The sequence below is a fragment of the Babylonia areolata genome, chromosome 6 (assembly GCF_041734735.1).
Source record: "Babylonia areolata isolate BAREFJ2019XMU chromosome 6, ASM4173473v1, whole genome shotgun sequence".
Lineage (NCBI taxonomy): Eukaryota > Metazoa > Mollusca > Gastropoda > Neogastropoda > Buccinidae > Babylonia > Babylonia areolata.
The window spans coordinates 47,325,344-47,342,807 of NC_134881.1; the positions used below are offsets into that span (position 1 = coordinate 47,325,344).

The 17,464-nt window shown below is 43.6% G+C and overlaps 1 protein-coding gene across 1 annotated transcript in view; it reads left to right on the forward strand.

Annotated features, from left to right (window-relative positions):
- Positions 1-17,464, forward strand: part of LOC143283097 (E3 ubiquitin-protein ligase XIAP-like) — a 44,422-nt gene that overhangs the window by 5,235 nt on the left and 21,723 nt on the right. The window lies entirely within an intron of this gene.

Sequence of the window (17,464 nt, forward strand, 5' to 3'; positions counted from 1 at the left end):
TGACCTTTAACGGGAGCCTACTCCCACATCTATCTATCTTTCTATCTATTTACCAATCTATCTGTCTATCTATCTATCTATCTAAATGTCTGTCTGCCTGTCTGTCTGTCTGTCTGTCTGTCTGTCTATCCTGTTGTCTTGCAGACCGTGGGGGCACCACACAACCAGCCTCCTCCATCTCCCGCGGTTGTCTGTCCTGACTGTCTCACTCAGAGTCAGACCTGTCCAATGTGAAATGATGTCCTCCCATCTCTTCTTCTGCCTGCCTCTTCTCTTTGCTCTCTCTGCACTGTTCCCTGCAGGAAGGTCTTGGTCAGTCTTGATGAACGTGAGACTGGCCACACCACTTCAATTTCCGTTTCTTTAAAGTGGTCAGTAGATCATCATATAGCTCAATAAATTGCTCGACTCTTCTACGCACTTCATAGTTCGTGATGTGGTCCCCGATGCTTCCGGAAGCATATCAACTTTCACCATAAGAGTCGTGGTTGGGTGTTTGTTCCATGCGTGATAAGTCTGGTGCTAAACTCCGGAAATCAACAGGAAAATTCGATGTCCAGAGTTGAAATACAGTTGTTTCGCGGCTTACTGGTTACCGGTATTGAACTGAATACACAGGTCAAACCTGCCGTTCTCTGCAAACAGTTGACCCATAACCCCAGCTACCGAAACAAGACATTGCTCCATGGAGTGACGTCATGATCACTTCTTTAAGGGACACCTAATGCGGAAGTTCAATTCTTTATCACAAGATCTGCACTGCTTTGTGAGGCAACAGGGTCCCCAGCAGCAAATCAGATTATCCTTTTGTTTTTTGGCAAAGTGAGTGTGGGCGTTTTCAAGTTATTACCCAATGCACAGTTTATGACCCGACCCAAAGTTGGGGGATGGGTGTTTATCCTACAAGGCAGATTTCACTCATTTTACAGATGTGTGCAGGAGAGAGGATGACAACAGTTGTATTTCTGTCTGTCTCGTTGACCAAACCTCAAACAGAAACTGGACATTCCGTGTGATGCTGACGTGCGTGCAGCATGGTGCAGCGTCGTGTCATGACAGCATTAAATTAACCATGACAGACATGAATTATTGTCCATCGTGTACACGTTTGTTTGGGTTTTTTTTGTGGTTTTTTTTTTATCTATCTGTCTCATTGCTTGTTCGTCTTTCTCTCTCTCTATCTCCCCCCACTTCTATATCAGAACCAAGCCTCTTCTCAAGTTTAAAATTATGTTTTACACTGCTCACCCTGTTGTAAGAAGCACAATTGTTATCAACTCACTCCGTCATACAGTATTATTGCACCGCATGTGAGGGTCAAGCGTACAAAAGTATACTTCTAATTTTTTTTAAGGAGGGGATTGTGGAATGTAAAGTTATTTACTCTTAAACTTTTTTTTTTTAATTCTGCCTGCATTCTAGCTAGAAAACCCGTCGTGAACATCTCGAGAAGAATTTCACAACACTGATTTTAATTGAACGCCTCTTGTTTCCGACAGTAATTAAACTGCCCAGACTTTTTTAGTACTGTATTTGGTAATAATGGTTTGTGGAAAATTCACCTCTCCCTTTACCTCACCACCCTCCTTTTGATGTGTCTTATAATGTGTCATATGTCTGTGTGTCTGACTGTCTATCTGTCTTGTCTCTCTGTCTCCGTCTCTCTCTCTGGCTCTGAGGACCCAGTATTCCTGGAAGCAGGTTTCTCTCTGTTGCCAGGTGATAATGCCGGCACGGACTCCTGGGCGTGTCACTGGAATTGAATTAGTTTGAAGGATAAAGTGCAATGGAACGCAGGAGGCCTTGATTCTGACTGCCGGGACCTTCAACGTCTCTGTTACTTAGTGCTTACGCTCCACGAAACTCCTGATACATGAAAACTCTCTCTCTCTCTCTCTCTCTCTCTCTCTCTCTCTCTGTCGACCACCTGATCTCTCTCTCTATTTCTTCCTGTCTAATCCGTTTGAGAGATTTACATAAACTCTGCATTATTATTGTATTCATGTAGTAGGTAGCATTTGCTTTTCTACAGACAAAAGGGTTGATTGATTACTGTGCTTTGTTTACACCCCTTCAGTTGAGGCTATGGCCTATCTGAATAAATCAGCTGGTCTGGTCTGTTCTCTCTCTGTCCCCCTACCTCTCTCTCTCTCTCTCCTCTCTCTCTCTCTCTCTCTCTGTAAATGGGTTCACAGGTGGTGTGTCATCATTTGTTAGATTCTTATCAAATCTACAACCCATTTCATCTTCAAAGTTCTCTTCAAGCAGTTGTAGCTAGAATAACGATGTGTAACTTATTAATCTTTACCACTGCATCGTCAGTTATGATCACCAGACATGAATATGCTTATCGTCACAGATTAGCTTTTCAAACCTTTTTTTTTTTTTTTTTTTTTGACAGGGGCGTGGGGGTGGTGGGTGACTTCAGTGGTCAAATAGTCATTCCCAACTTTTTGGCAGTGATCACATGTCGACCAGAGGTCCTCTCCTGGAAGCTGGTGTGTGTTGCTTGTTTTTTTTGTTTTTGTTTTTTTTCCCGAGTTAGACATGTGTGTTATGAATAACAACAGTCCCACTTATTTCCCACTCTGCCAATGGCACGTTTTCGCGTTTAGATATGTCGGTGTGTGATTCCATGTTATCTGTGAGTGGAATGTAGGAAACACCAAGATCTCCATGAAGGCAATCACTTCCCTGTGGCTTTGGCAACAAAGGACGTGGATCGGGAATCTCTTCCTCAGCGGTTTGATTTCAAAACAGAGGACTGGGATCGTGGCTTTACAAACATCCAAACAGAACTGAAAATTGGATGAAACATTAACAAATGAAGGTCCGGCTGAACGTTTGACCAACGTTATTGGACACTGCCACAGCGTCGGTTCCTGTGACAACCACGAGGCACATGAACTGTCGGCGTGTTCGTGCGAAAAAAAGGCATGAATTAAGCTTAGTGGCTGAAGACACTTGGTCAAGATACTTATTTTAGAATGCTACCCAATAATTGTGTAATTGAATAGTGAAGTACAACGAACAGAGTTTCGACAATTTACTCAAAAACGAAAGTAAGAACCAGTGATAAATATTCCACAAATTAATGATATTGCTTATGTTTTGTTGTTGTTGTTTTTCATGTGCCGGCCCTGCACTCCCGACCCCTTTTTTATTTTATTGAATTTTATTCATTTAGTTTTTTGGGGGGGTTTTCACAGCGCCAGACAAAAATAAATGTTTAACTGAATACTCCAGAAACAATCCAGACTCCTTTTACCACTTGCTGATTTTAGCACAAGAAAGATATCGTTAAAACTGAAATCCTATATGTCCACAGCACGTATTTCTTTTCGACAGAACTCTGTTTATTGCTGAAAAAGAAAGGGGTTGTTCACACATGTATATATATATATATATATATATAGAGAGAGAGAGAGAGAGAGAGAGAGAGAGATGTTTGTTCATTTGGGTTTTTTTCTTTTTGTCTTTGGCATTATGCTTTTTGTTTGTATGGTGTGTGTATAAACGCATGTGCATGTTTTGATGCCCCATGTTGGTACGTGAAATGAACTCCTTTATTTGCCCTGCTTGCCTTGTCTTGGCTTGTTATCAGATGACCAGGCCACAGAAAAGGCTGGAGGCCATCAATACCTCAGAGCAAAATCAAGATACGTTTATGAAACAAGCAATCGTCATTCTTTGAAATAGTTTTTTTTTCTAATTGATAACTTAACTTTTGGAATCTCTGCGAGAAAAAAGGTTTTGGAAGATTCTCAGGACAATTTTCGAACAAATTACCTCTTCCTCAGTCATGTACAAAACGAATGCATTTATGTTTTCTGGGTGACAAAACTATCCGAGATGATGGTTGGTTTCAAATTTCTGTGTTCTCCACGTAGCAGATTTCCCCGTGGAACCTCTATCATTCCCAGGTGACAAAACTGTCAGAGATTGGTTGATGGTTGCTTTCAGATCTCTGTGTTCCTCAGGGATAAAACCGCGATAGATCGATTGATGATGGTTGTAGTGAAATCTCTGTGTTCCTCAGGGATAAAACCGCGATAGATCGATTGATGATGGTTGTAGTGAAATCTCTGTGTTCCTCAGGGATAAAACCGCGATAGATCGATTGATGATGGTTGTAGTGAAATCTCTAGGTTACCCAGGTGACCAAATTTTCAGATACTGCATGAATATTGTAGCTTTCAAATCTGTGTTTCCCATGGATAAAACTGCGAAAGACCGGAGGATTGCTCTGAAATCTCTGTATTCACCGGGTGACACAAAGTTCCAGACAATACTTGACAATGGTTGCTTCATATCTCTAATGTTCCCCGAGTGTCATAACTATGAGTTTGTCTGATGATAGCTGTTTTCAAGTCTCTGTGTTCCCCAGGTAGCAACATTTCCCCGTCGAGAAAACGATCACAGATTGTTCGAGGATGGTTGCTTTCAAATATCTGTGTTCCTCTGGGATAAAACAGCGATAGATTGCTGTAGGGATGGTTGTTTTCAAATCTTCATGTTCCCTTGGTGACAAAGTTATCAGACTGATTGGATATGGTTGCTTTCAAATTTCTATGTTCCCCAGGTGACACTGAACACCAGCCGGTGCTGGGTAAAGGGTGCTTTCAAATTTATAACGTTACCAAGGTGCCCAAAACACCAGAGATTGCTTGAAGACAGTATGGTTCAGATGCTGTTAAAACTATTTTGTTCCATAGGTGTCAAAATTGTTAGATACTTGATGTGTATGGTTTCTTTCGAACCTTATGTTCCCAGTGGGTTAAACTGTGATGGACTGGTGGTAGATGGCTGCTGACAAAGCTGACTCTGAATGCTGGTGGGTGCTTTTTATCCAGTCACAAAGTTCCCTTTGCCCAAACGTACTCCTGTCTCACAACCATAGCTTCACCACCAGGAAGTAACAATGTATTTGGACGCTGCGTCAAGTGAAAAGAGAAAGAGGAAGAAAAAGCAATGTAACGTGTAGATACATATAGGTATGTCGCATGTTTAGTGATGCTCAGTTGTTAGTTCCTGGATTCGGACACCGATCCGGATCACCATGACAACCCAGCAGACTGGTCCTTGATCCACAGCCCGCACTTTCTCACCATGCCCGGAAAATACGGTCACTGCTTTTTATGTGTGGTCCTGCCGACATACTGACAGTGTAGCCATTGTCAAACAGTTATAGACATACATAATGAATAGGATAAATTGAAGTTGAACGTAGATATGATGGGGTTTTACAAAAAGAGTATTTCCTGAACTTACCCTGCTGAGCCTGATATTTCCGGAAGAACAGACATGAAAATGTTTGCTGTACAAAGCAAATAACAACATGTTATTTTCCTGTTAATATAACAGAATAAGTTTCTTGTTACTTCGTGAGTTTGTTTACTTCTTTTGAAGAATAATTGGTGGTGGATCAAATATATGCTGAATCCTCATTGTGAAAAGTCAGTTGTCTGGGTTGATGTGTGTGTGTGTGTGTGTGCATGTATGTGTTTGCGCATGCGCGCGTTCATTTGTGCATATATATATGATTGTATCTGTTGCTGTGTGGGTGAATCAAATAGGCTTCTGCCTTATTAACACTTTTGATTCCCAGAACAATTTGCCATTAAAGAAAAGAATCACCAACATCTAAAGAGAAATTACCCCCAAAAAATAAGCTAATGCTTAAAAGAAGTACACAAATTATTTTGAAAATCAAGTATTTGTATATCAGGGGGGTGGAAATGGTGCAATCATATTTGCAAATGTATTGGACACAACAACCAACAGCAATTACATTGCATCATTTTTCCCTCGAAAGTCTTAGTAACGCCGACAAACTTCCTTGTTCGACTTTCTGTGTTGGAACTGAACGAATTGCTATTAACTTCCCTGAAAGCTAAAGTCACAAGTCATAATGATGATCCCTTTTCTTCTTCTTCTTTTTAATCAACGACTAAAGAAAGGAAAAAAAAGAAAAAACCTCGAACGTCAGTTGTTTTGGGGCTCACATATGTAAACAAAGTATGACTATGTGGTTACCCTGTTTTTCGTGTATCTGCCAGTGTGTATTTGTATATGTGTGTGCGTGGGCGCGCGCACGTGTGTGTGTGTGTGTGTACGTGCGTGGGTGTGTATGTGTGTACGTGCGTGGGTGTGTATGTGCGTGCGTGCGTGCATGTGTGTGTGTGTGTGCGCGCGCACGCGCGCGTGTGTGAATCAGAATCAATTTTAATGTCAATGAAACCTTAACAATGTTTATAAGACACGCATGCAAACTTACATAAAACCACTCACAAAAGGCAAAACAAAATAATATATAGATATTGAACAGGAGATTGAATGACTGCTACACACTACGGCGTTTTTGGCAGCAGTAACTGACACGTTTCCCAAACAGTCCCACAAGTTTGTCTTTCAGTATTAGCTGACTGGGTTTGATAATATTTGGAAGGTATTTTTGAATGTTTCTGGTATGAATTCTATTCTAATTTCTTTGCGTAATTCGCAGTCATGTAAGAAACTATATTCATCCTTTGACATTGTGTGTGAGAGTTTGTATTTGTGGTAAATTAACAAAATCATTTTCCCTGGAAGTACTTCGTTGACTTAAAATTTCGCTTTGAAGGAAAAAAAGTTACTTCCCAGACATTGCTCATTAATTTTATTTGTGCATTCTTTTCGAGCACATGGTGCGAGATATGCAGTTTATTTTCCGACTTGTACGACAACGCGACAGAACACAAATAACCGGCATATTCATCTTCAACGCCAGTAAACCAACCTACCAACCAAAAAAGAAACATAATCTAAATAATGACACCAGCCAGTGTGCGTCATCAGCTAAATTTACACCAGGACAGCACAAATTCTCGGATAGGAAATGAGGATGTGGAAAGTATCAAGAACATTATGAAAGGAGGCCGATGAACTTTTTTTTGCAGAATCGGTTGTGTAAAGGCTTCGTTGCTTGGTGCGTGGTGTTCACGATCGACCATCAAATTTTTGTTGTTGTTTATATGAACAGACCTCCTTGCCTTTCGGTCCAAGCTTCGTCACGATAACACTAAACATGCATGCGTTTGTGATGCGGGCTTTCACGAAAACTTTGAACTGGTGACTTTTAAGCATGGATTCAAATAAATAAACAAAAAATAAAAATATCTTTTTCTCCGTATAGCAGGCTCTTCGTCCATCGTCTTGCCAGCATGTCGGTTTCTGTGTGGTGTGCCTGGCAGGCGTTTGAGATGTTGTCATGAAATATCCAAGCCGGGACGTGGACAGTGATACAAGTCAGGGACAGGTTAGAACAGCGAGAGATTCGATCCTCACTTCTGCCTGCTTAATTCAAATAGTCGATCAATCCGTGTTCCAAAATTAAAAACAGAACAAAATGCGACGTTATTCTAAAGTCGTTTCAGCGTTAAACAATGATTGATGATGATTATGTGACTCCATAAAAATGTGTGCTAGAGTGCATGTGTGCGTTATGACATCTTAATTCAAAATTATGTTCAATTTCAGAATGCTATTTTATACATATTCTTTGAATGCGATTATTGCATGTGTATGGTTGTGATTATCTGTGTGTGATTTAGTGTAAGTAACCTTTCAGTCTCCTGTGATTATTGTATGCGTGGTTTGCTCTCGGTTGACATCTAAGCATTTTATGTCTTTTTGTGAACATGTTGAATGGCTGTGACTCTCGAGTGTTGTTTATGTGTTTATTACCACGAAAGAATTTCTCTTATTGAAATTATAAATGTGTTCTATATATTCTGTATTCTGAATGTCTGCAGATTAACCGATTTCGGCGATAACATTCATATTCTAGCACACAACTTTCGCTTTAACAAGAACTCATTAGATCTTGATTGTGAGCAAACAGATTCATAACTTTCTTTTTCTTCCTCGCTTCTCGACCCCACCTGCAGCGGATCAGTGGGAACTGTTCGACTTTCTGTCGGTGTGAAGGCTGGTCCAATGACTTGGGGAGCCAACCATCCACTATCAAATGGTTAACTTCGTGATTTATTTCAGTTTAACTTTTCAGTCATTATTCTGAATTTCATGTGTATTTAGCTGCTGGTTGCCACACATTTGAAGTCCTGTGGGTTTCTTTCTTTTTCTTTTTTTGTGGAGTGTGGATGGGTGGATGAAGGGCTCGTAGCCGCAATAGCCGAGTGGTTAAAGCGTTGGATTTTCAATCTGAGGGTCCCGGGTTCGAATCTCGATAATGGCGCATGGTGGGTAAAGGGTGGAGATATTTCCGATCTCCCAGGTCAACATGTGTGCAGACGTGCTAGTTCCTGAACCCCCTTCATGTATATACGCACATTAAAGATCATGTCATCCATGTCAGCGTTCGGTGGGTTATGGAAACAAGAACATACCCAGCATGCACCCCCACGAAAACGGAGTATGACTGCCTACATGGCGGGGTAAATGAACAAAATGGTCTTACACGTAAAATGTTACATATCTGTAAGAGTGTGTATGTGTGCGTGTCTGAAACCTGGTTGAATGACACAGGAAACGAATGATGAGCACCCAAAGGCAGCTGCCAGCCGGCTTTACCCAAGTAGGCAATCTGCTGTGCAAATGACTACGTGTTCGTAAAGCGCTTAGAGCGTGGTCTCCGACCGAGGATAGGCGCAATGTAAGTACTCATGTCATCATCATTATGGAAGCAGGAGGTGGGAGGGGGGTGGGGGGCGCTGGGGTGGGGGTGGAAAGGAGGAGGTATGTTCTTTCCTGTTAACAGTGTTCATTAAAAATGCCGAGTCACAGTGTGCGTGTGTGTGTGTGTGTGTGTGTGTGACTCCCACAGACCTGCGTCACTGCTAATGCTACGTTCACACTAGGCTGTAACCACGATCTAACCAAATGGTTACATCGCTCTCTAACTCACTGGAACCACGAATTTTTGGTTGCAGTGGGTTCCCATCGGTTAGACGATTTTTCGGGAAGACCCGATTTTTGGTTAGCTAGGTGGTTAGATGGCCCCCAAAAATGACTCGGGAGATAAAAATTTTTCGAGGTTACATCGCCCGATCAAGTTATAAACGGTTACAAAGGCATTCACACTAGTCCCCGTCGGTTCCAGTGAGTTAGAGCAGAAAATAGAGGCGGAGCCGAGTTTGAAAAAAACTCCGACGTCAAAACAAAATAGCATGCCTTGCACGCACGCTGCGTGCGGTATGCAAATTGTCTGGCCCGACACATCTAACCGACTGCAAGTGATTGCAACCTTCTTTGCATGGTTGGGGTCAGTTACAGTGAGTTACATCGACGCGTGTTGTAACTTGATCAGTTACAGTGTGAATGTATTTAAGCTGGCTGACTGTCATTTTTTTCGTTCTTCTTGCTGCGTCTACACGAATCCACGACACACGAGACTGATTTTTCGACATGTCGTCTTCTGACTCTGATGTTGCTGCTTCAGACCTGTCCCTGGCTGCACGTGAGCAGGATGAGCGACTGCAGGAGCCCCCATCCACCCCACCTGCCTGTGAGACTACCGCCGGTGCTGGCAAGGGCAAAGGCAAGGGGAAGGGCAAGAGAGGCAAGAAGGCAGTGGAGGGACACCTGACTGAGGACCAGAAGCAGGAGGCCATAGATTTTTTGCTGGTGGAGATGCACAACCTCAAGACCCCCCACCTCATGGAAACCCACGGGAACCACAGAAAACAAAAGTATACCCCAATCTGTACATGACGCCTCAGCCACAGCACCCCTGTAACTTGGCTTGTAACTTGTTCAAGTTAGAACGAAGTTACAACGGTAGTTAGATGCCACCAGTCTAACTTCAGCGCAAAACAAAACCCAGCCAGCGAGCGAGAACTGCTGCTCTCAGTCAAAAAACGCGCGGGAAAAGGGGCGGAGCCAAATAGTTAGACAGTGGTTAGACGCTTTCCGTTCACACATGCTGTATGAAAAATCTAGAGTTTGTCTCATGGTAGTTACATCCCTCAATGTGACCATTTGGTTAGATCGTGGTTACAGCCTAGTGTGAACGTACCCTAATGGTAGGTTCACACTTGGCTGTAACCACGATCTAACCAAATGGTTACATTGAGGGATGTAACTACCATGAGACAAACTCTAGATTTTTCATACAGCATGTGTGAACGGAAAGCGTCTAACCACTGTCTAACTATTTGGCTCCGCCCCTTTTCCCGCGCGTTTTTTGACTGAGAGCAGCAGTTCTCGCTCGCTGGCTGGGTTTTGTTTTGTTTTGTTTTACACACACACTGGTGGCATCTAACTACCGTTGTAACTTCGTTCTAACTTGAACAAGTTACAAGCCAAGTTACAGGGGTGCTGTGGCTGAGGCGTCATGTACAGATTGGGGTATACTTTTGTTTTCTGTGGTTCCCGTGGGTTTCCATGAGGTGGGGGGTCTTGAGGTTGTGCATCTCCACCAGCCTGCTGTGACCTGCTGCAACCTGTTGGAACTCGCTCATCCTGCTCACGTGCAGCCAGGGACAGGTCGGAAGCAGCAACATCAGAGTCAGAAGACGACATGTCGAAAAATCAGTCTCGTGTGTCGTGGATTCGTATAGACGCAGCAAGAAGAACGAAAAAAATGACAGTCAGCCAGCTTAAATACATTCACACTGTAACTGATCAAGTTACAACACGCGTTGATGTAACTCACTGTAACTGACCCCAACCATGCAAAGAAGGTTGCAATCACTTGCAGTCGGTTAGATGTGTCGGGCCAGACAATTTGCATACTGCACGCAGCGTGCGTGCAAGGCATGCTATTTTGTTTTGACGTCGGAGTTTTTTTCAAACTCGGCTCCGCCTCTATTTTCTGCTCTAACTCACTGGAACCGACGGGGACTAGTGTGAATGCCTTTGTAACCGTTTATAACTTGATCGGGCGATGTAACCTCGAAAAATTTTTTATCTCCCGAGTCATATTTTTGGGGGCCATCTAACCACCTATCTAACCAAAAATCGGGTCTTCCCGAAAAATCGTCTAACCGATGGGAACCCACTGCAACCAAAAATTCGTGGTTCCAGTGAGTTAGAGAGCGATGTAACCATTTGGTTAGATCGTGGTTACAGCCTAGTGTGAACGTAGCATAATGAAACAACATTCAGGAAGGGCATGAATAACGTGTGAGCTACGAGAACCAGTACAAGCACCAGTCACTGTCAACCTCGCGTGTCAGGCCGATATTAGGTACACTGTTAATGCGCACTTCTGTTCACAGTGTCAAAATATGGGACTGCGCGATTTTTTGTTGTTTCAAAAACTACCAGTAAGAATGCTTTTCCCCATTCTATTTTTACCGTTAGAAATAATCACATTCGTTGTTCTTGATATGACGTCTGTTCACCTGCGTTATATTCAAAATGAAACAACAAAGGATGGGTTGGGAGGTAGAGTGATGTGTGTGTGTGTGTGTGTGTGTGTGTGTGTGATGAACTGCAGACTGAGACGCACACACACACACACACACACACACACACACACACACACACACACACACACTGACACACTCACACGCGCGCGCGCGCGCGCGCACACACACACACACACACACACACACACACACACACACTGAGTCACCTATACGCAATCATCACGACACAGCACTTTTCAAAGGGTATAAATAAAACTGACGGGAACCAGCACATTTTGACCTGTCCTCAGGGCACTGACCGAGATACGGTGAATCACACACACACACACTCTCTCTCTCTCTGTTTTGTCATCCTTTCTGACAGTCTCTCTCTCTCACACACACTCTCTTTCTTTCAACTGTCTCTGCCTTTCTCTTTCTGTCACACACACACACACACACACACACACACACACACACTTACACACTATCTTTATTTCTCACTCCTTCCCACCACTCTCTGTGTCACGCGCACTCTCTCTCTCTCTCTCTCTGTCTCTCTCTCTCTCTCTTCCCTCACACACTCAGGCATACAAAGAAAAACCTTCGGTGCCGTGGTAATTTCCTCCATCAACGGTGCAGTGACAGTTTATTTCCTCCAAGCGTGTAGACATTTCCTCCTTTCTTTATCGTCTGGTCAGCAGGACGACGCAAAAACTTTTGGATTGACTTGGGGTTTTTTGTTGTTTTTTAACTGTCTGCTTTGGGTCATGTGACCAACTGATTGGACACACTGAAATTTTTTGGTGATGATTCAGACCGGAATTTTTTTCGCAATCCGATTCGATTTTCACCCTTGTGATTTTAGTTTCACATGTGTGTCTCTACAAAATTTCGACAGATTTACACGAAAATTTGTGAAATGAGAGGGCATGGAATGGGGTTAAATAAGCAGAAAGTAAATGGCAATCGTTTTCACGGAATTTGGATCATACAAAAGTAACTCCGCAGGGCAAATTACAGGTGTGCTTTCTATGGAGTTGACTGCATGTGTTCTCAGAATAAATGCAGCACAGACTGCTCAATGCTTACACACATCAAAACAGGAGAGAGAGAGGAGAGAGAGAGAGAGAGAGTATCAAATTCACTCTCCTGGCCTTCTATTTTTCTTTCCTTTTCTCAACCCCGCTCTACTTCCTTGTGTTGTCTATTTGTTTTGATAGGCTGTAGTATCCAGGGTGAAATTCGTTCCATCAGATAAGAGTCGTGACGGCATTCTCTTTTGAGGCCCACGTGCGTTTTGACACGTTCATCGGCTGATGTCAAAGATTTTACATCACTAAAGCCGACTTGGTCTTGTAATTTGTCACAAACACCTTGGTACAACTACAAGTGTTCCGATAAAGCAAAGTGTGTGTGTGTGTGTGTGTGTAATAATAATGATGATAATGTACATTTATATAGCGCCCTTTTTCTCCAAGAGCTTGGGGCCCTTCACATGAAAGAAAAAAAATTACAAGTTACATAAATCATTCATGACCACTCTTTCTCAAAACCCCTCCCTCCTCCTCCCCCCCCCCCCCCCCCCCCACACACACACACTCTCTCTCTCTCTCTCTCTCTCTCTCTCTCTCCCTTTCCCACTCTTCATACATCCAAAGTGAGCTGACATGGGTGGTGTTGGAGAACAAGGAAGCCGAGCGTGCTCATAGATAGGTTTTAAAAAGATGAGTTTTTAGTGATGAGCGAAAAGCAGAAATAGAATCAGATGCACGGATATGATGAGGAAGGTTGTTCCAGATGTGAGGAGCAGCAAAGAAGAAAGAACGTTCACCATAAGTTCTTGTTTTGACACGAGGAAGTTTCAAAAGGTGACAGTCAGAGGAAGAGCGGAGATTTCTTGTGGGATTGTAAACACTGATAAGGTCAGAAAGATATATAGGTCTTGCGGAGAGGAAAGCAGAATAGTAGAGACACACAACTTTGTATCTAATTCTCGCTTCAATAGGTAGCCAATATAGAGTGCGGAGGTGAGGAGAAATGTGATCAGTACGTGGGACTCTGAGAGTCAGACGGGCAGCATTGTTTTGAAGTTTTTGAATTTGCTGAAGAAAATTATGTGGATATCCTTTGAAAAGAGAATTACAGTAGTCGATTCGTGACAGCACAAAAGCAGAAATAAGAGTTTTAGTAGTTTCAACAGAAAGGTACTGACGGATAAAGCTGATGCGACGAAGTTCACAATTGACTATGCGTATCAGATTTACTACCTGAGCATGCATGCTGATGTTCCTTGTGAACTGTGACGTGGCATCACTAACCACGATAGAGGCAGAAAAAGAAGTAGATGTGGACATTCTTGCAGAGGAAATAACCATAGCTTCAGTTTTGTCATCTTTTAACTTTAGTTTGTTGAATGTCATCCAGGATTTAACATCGAGAATACAATGCTGCTGTGTACTTGGTTTGGTTGTGCAGACATTCGTAGCTGAGTATCATCAGGAAAAGAGTGGCGAAGAACAGAGTGGCCAGAAATGACATCAGAAAGAGGAGCAGAACGAACAGAACGGGGCCCAGGACAGAGACCATCCTAGTCACACTCTGGCAGTGTGGACAGGGGATGGTGGCGGCAGCTGGGGTTCCAAGGCCCGGGCTTTCCGCGCCTGTCTCCACTGCTCATCAACAGCCGTCCTGGTGGCTTCACAGGTCAAGGCATCTTTGAAAATGGCAGAGCGACATGCGGACCTGTCCACAGCTGCATGCTCCCATGTGTCTGGGTTGATGTTGAAGGCCTTCAGGGATGACTTCAGCGTGTTCTTGAAACGCTTTTTTCTGGCTTCCATGGGAGCGCTTGCCCTGTTGTACCTCGCCATAGAAGAGTTTATTTGGCAGCTGATGGTCTGGCATGCGAGCTACATGTCCTGCCCAGCGAAGCTGTGACTGCAAGAGGATGGTGTGAATGCAAGGCAGACCCGAACGTGAGAGGACCTCGGTGGCTGGGACCCTGTCTTGCCGTTTGATCCCAAGGAACTTCCTGGGGCAGGTTGTGTGGAAGAGGTTCAGTTTCTTGGCATAGCACTGGTAAACCGTCCAGGTCTCCCTAGTTTCAAGGCTGATGCCTCTTCTGTTCCACACGTTGTGTAGTCGGCCGAAAGTGGCGCTGGCTTTCGTGACCCTCGAGTTCACCTCTTCATTGATGGTGGTGTTTCTGGACAGTGTGCTGCCAAGATAAGTGAACATGTCAACTGCTATCAGTCGTTGACCCTTGATGGTGATGTTGGGTTCAACGTACGGCCTTCCTGGAGCTGGCTGATGCATTACTTCGGTCTTCTTGGGTAGTAGTAGTGGTGGTGGTGGTGGTATCATCATTATCATCATCATTATTGTTACTATTATTCTTGTTTGTTATCTTGTTTGTTATTATTATTAGTAGTAGTTTTGGTGATGGTGGTGGAGATGTGCTGATGTTGTTGAAATTGTTGTTTTGTTACTATCATCATTATTACTCATATCGAAACAGAACATAAGAAAACAAAAACAAACGATCAACCACGTACGTGCAAGCTTAAGTTACTCATGCATTTAAGTGCGTCTGCAAGTACTCTTGAGTGAGGCTCACAGTGAAGGCCGATAAGAAGGACGATTGAGTCAGACAGGCGAAGTGCCTGTTTCCTGTTTTCGTTGTGGGTTACCAGGGAATCCGATTGTGACTTGGCGTTCAGTTGTGATTGTGAGTCTTGATCAGCGCCGTTATGATGAAACAACAACAACAGCGACAACAACAGCGACAACATCAACAACAACAACAACAGCAACAACAATAATAATAATAATGATAATAATTACGATTTTTTAAAAGTATTTATATAGCGCTGAATCTTGTACAGAGACAAATCAAAGCGCTTTCACGGCAGTCATTAACACGCATGCATTACTCTAAAACTGGAAAAACTGAAGACAAGGAAGAGGCAGGGGAGTGAGGCTATCTTGAGAGAGGTGGAATTTCAGGCCAGACTTGAAAGAGCTCAGTGCGGAGACCAGACGAAACGAAAGAGAAAGTTCATTCCAATTGCAAGGTCCAGAGACAGAGAAAGAACGGCGGCCAACTGTGGAGTGTTTGAATCTAAGTATGCGAAAACAGAGAGGATCCGAAGCAGATCGCAGAGAGCGAGATGGAGTGTAGAGGTGAAGGGAGCCACAGAGACAGGAAGGTGGTTTCACAGGTCAAGGCAACTTTGAAAATGGCAGGGAGCCATGCGGACCTGTCCACAGCTGCATGCTCCCATGTGTCTGGCTCCCATGTTGAAGGCCTTCAGGAATGACTTCAGCAGATCTGTGAAAACATTTAATTTATTTAACAAATAATAAAAACAAAAACAATAATGATAAATGATGATAACAACGATAATAATAATAATAATAACAGCAACAAAAACAATAATAATGATAACAGTAATAATAGTAATGATAAAGATAATAATGATGATCAGCTTTTAAAAATGTACAAAACATAACACTCAGTTCCAATAGCGGGGAAATCAGAATGTTTCAGCCTGATTTTGTTTTTGTTTTTGTTTTCATTTTCTGTGTTTTGTTTTTGTTGCTTTTTACCCGGGTCAACTGGTGTGTGTGTGTGTGTGTGTGTGTGTGTGTGTGTGTGTGTGTGTGTGTGTTGGGAGGGGGGAGCGTGGAGAGAACGTAAGTCTTGAAACAAATCCAGTTTTGTCCGAGCGGTTGAACACTAAGCGTTTTGTTTTGAAATGTGATGCGAAATTCGCTGTTTCAGTCAAGCGATGCACAGTAACAAACAGAACCCTGCAGGCAGCGCGTGGCCTGGAGAACAAGGACTGTTGTCAGTATGTCACCTTATCACCACTTTGTAGTATTACACGTCAGAGGACATAGTGGGGGCTCGGCCAGTCACCTTATCACCACTTTGTAGTATTACACGTCAGAGGACATAGTGGGGGCTCGGCCAGTCACCTTATCACCACTTTGTAGTATTACAAGTCAGAGGACATAGTGGGGGGTCGGCCAGTCACCTTATCACCACTTTGTAGTATTACACGTCAGAGGACATAGTGGGGAGTCGGCCAGTCACCTTATCACCACTTTGTAGTATTACACGTCAGAGGACATAGTGGGGGGGTCGGCCAGTCACCTTATCACCACTTTGTAGTATTACACGTCAGAGGACATAGTGGGGGAGTCGGCCAGTCACCTTATCACCACTTTGTAGTGTTACACGTCAGAGGACATAGTGGGGGAGTCGGCCAGTCACCTTATCACCACTTTGTAGTGTTACACGTCAGAGGACATAGTGGGGAGTCGGCCAGTCACCTTATCACCACTTTGTAGTGTTACACGTCAGAGGACATAGTGGGGGCTCGGCCAGTCACCTTATCACCACTTTGTAGTATTACACGTCAGAGGACATAGTGGGGGAGTCGGCCAGTCACCTTATCACCACTTTGTAGTATTACACGTCAGAGGACATAGTGGGGGCTCGGCCAGTCACCTTATCACCACTTTGTAGTATTACACGTCAGAGGACATAGTGGGGGCTCGGCCAGTCACCTTATCACCACTTTGTAGTATTACACGTCAGAGGACATAGTGGGGGCTCGGCCAGTCACCTTATCACCAACTTGGAACATCGTTGGAAAGTCTTCGATCTTATTCCAACTTTGGTCTGCAGCAATTGTCTCGAGCTCTTGATTCGGTGTTCGAGCGACCCCCCCCCCTGCCCAACACCCCCTGCCGCCCCCCCCCCCCCCACACACACACACACACACACTCCCCTCCCCCCTACACACAGTCACACACAGTCACACACACACAAATAGAGACACACATGCACAAACACATTCATGCGCTCACACACACACACACACACACACACACACACACACAAACCACACGCGCGCGCGCGCGCGTCAGAAAGACAGAGAAAGCATTGTGTCTCCTTTTAATTTCTGGGCCTCTTCGTTCTTTACTTTCTCCGGAATGTATTTATTTTATGCTAAACATTGGAACATTGCAGTAAACACAGAGGGGAAATGTAGGCATGTAAAAACAACAACGAAACAACACTGAGAGCACCAGCATTATCA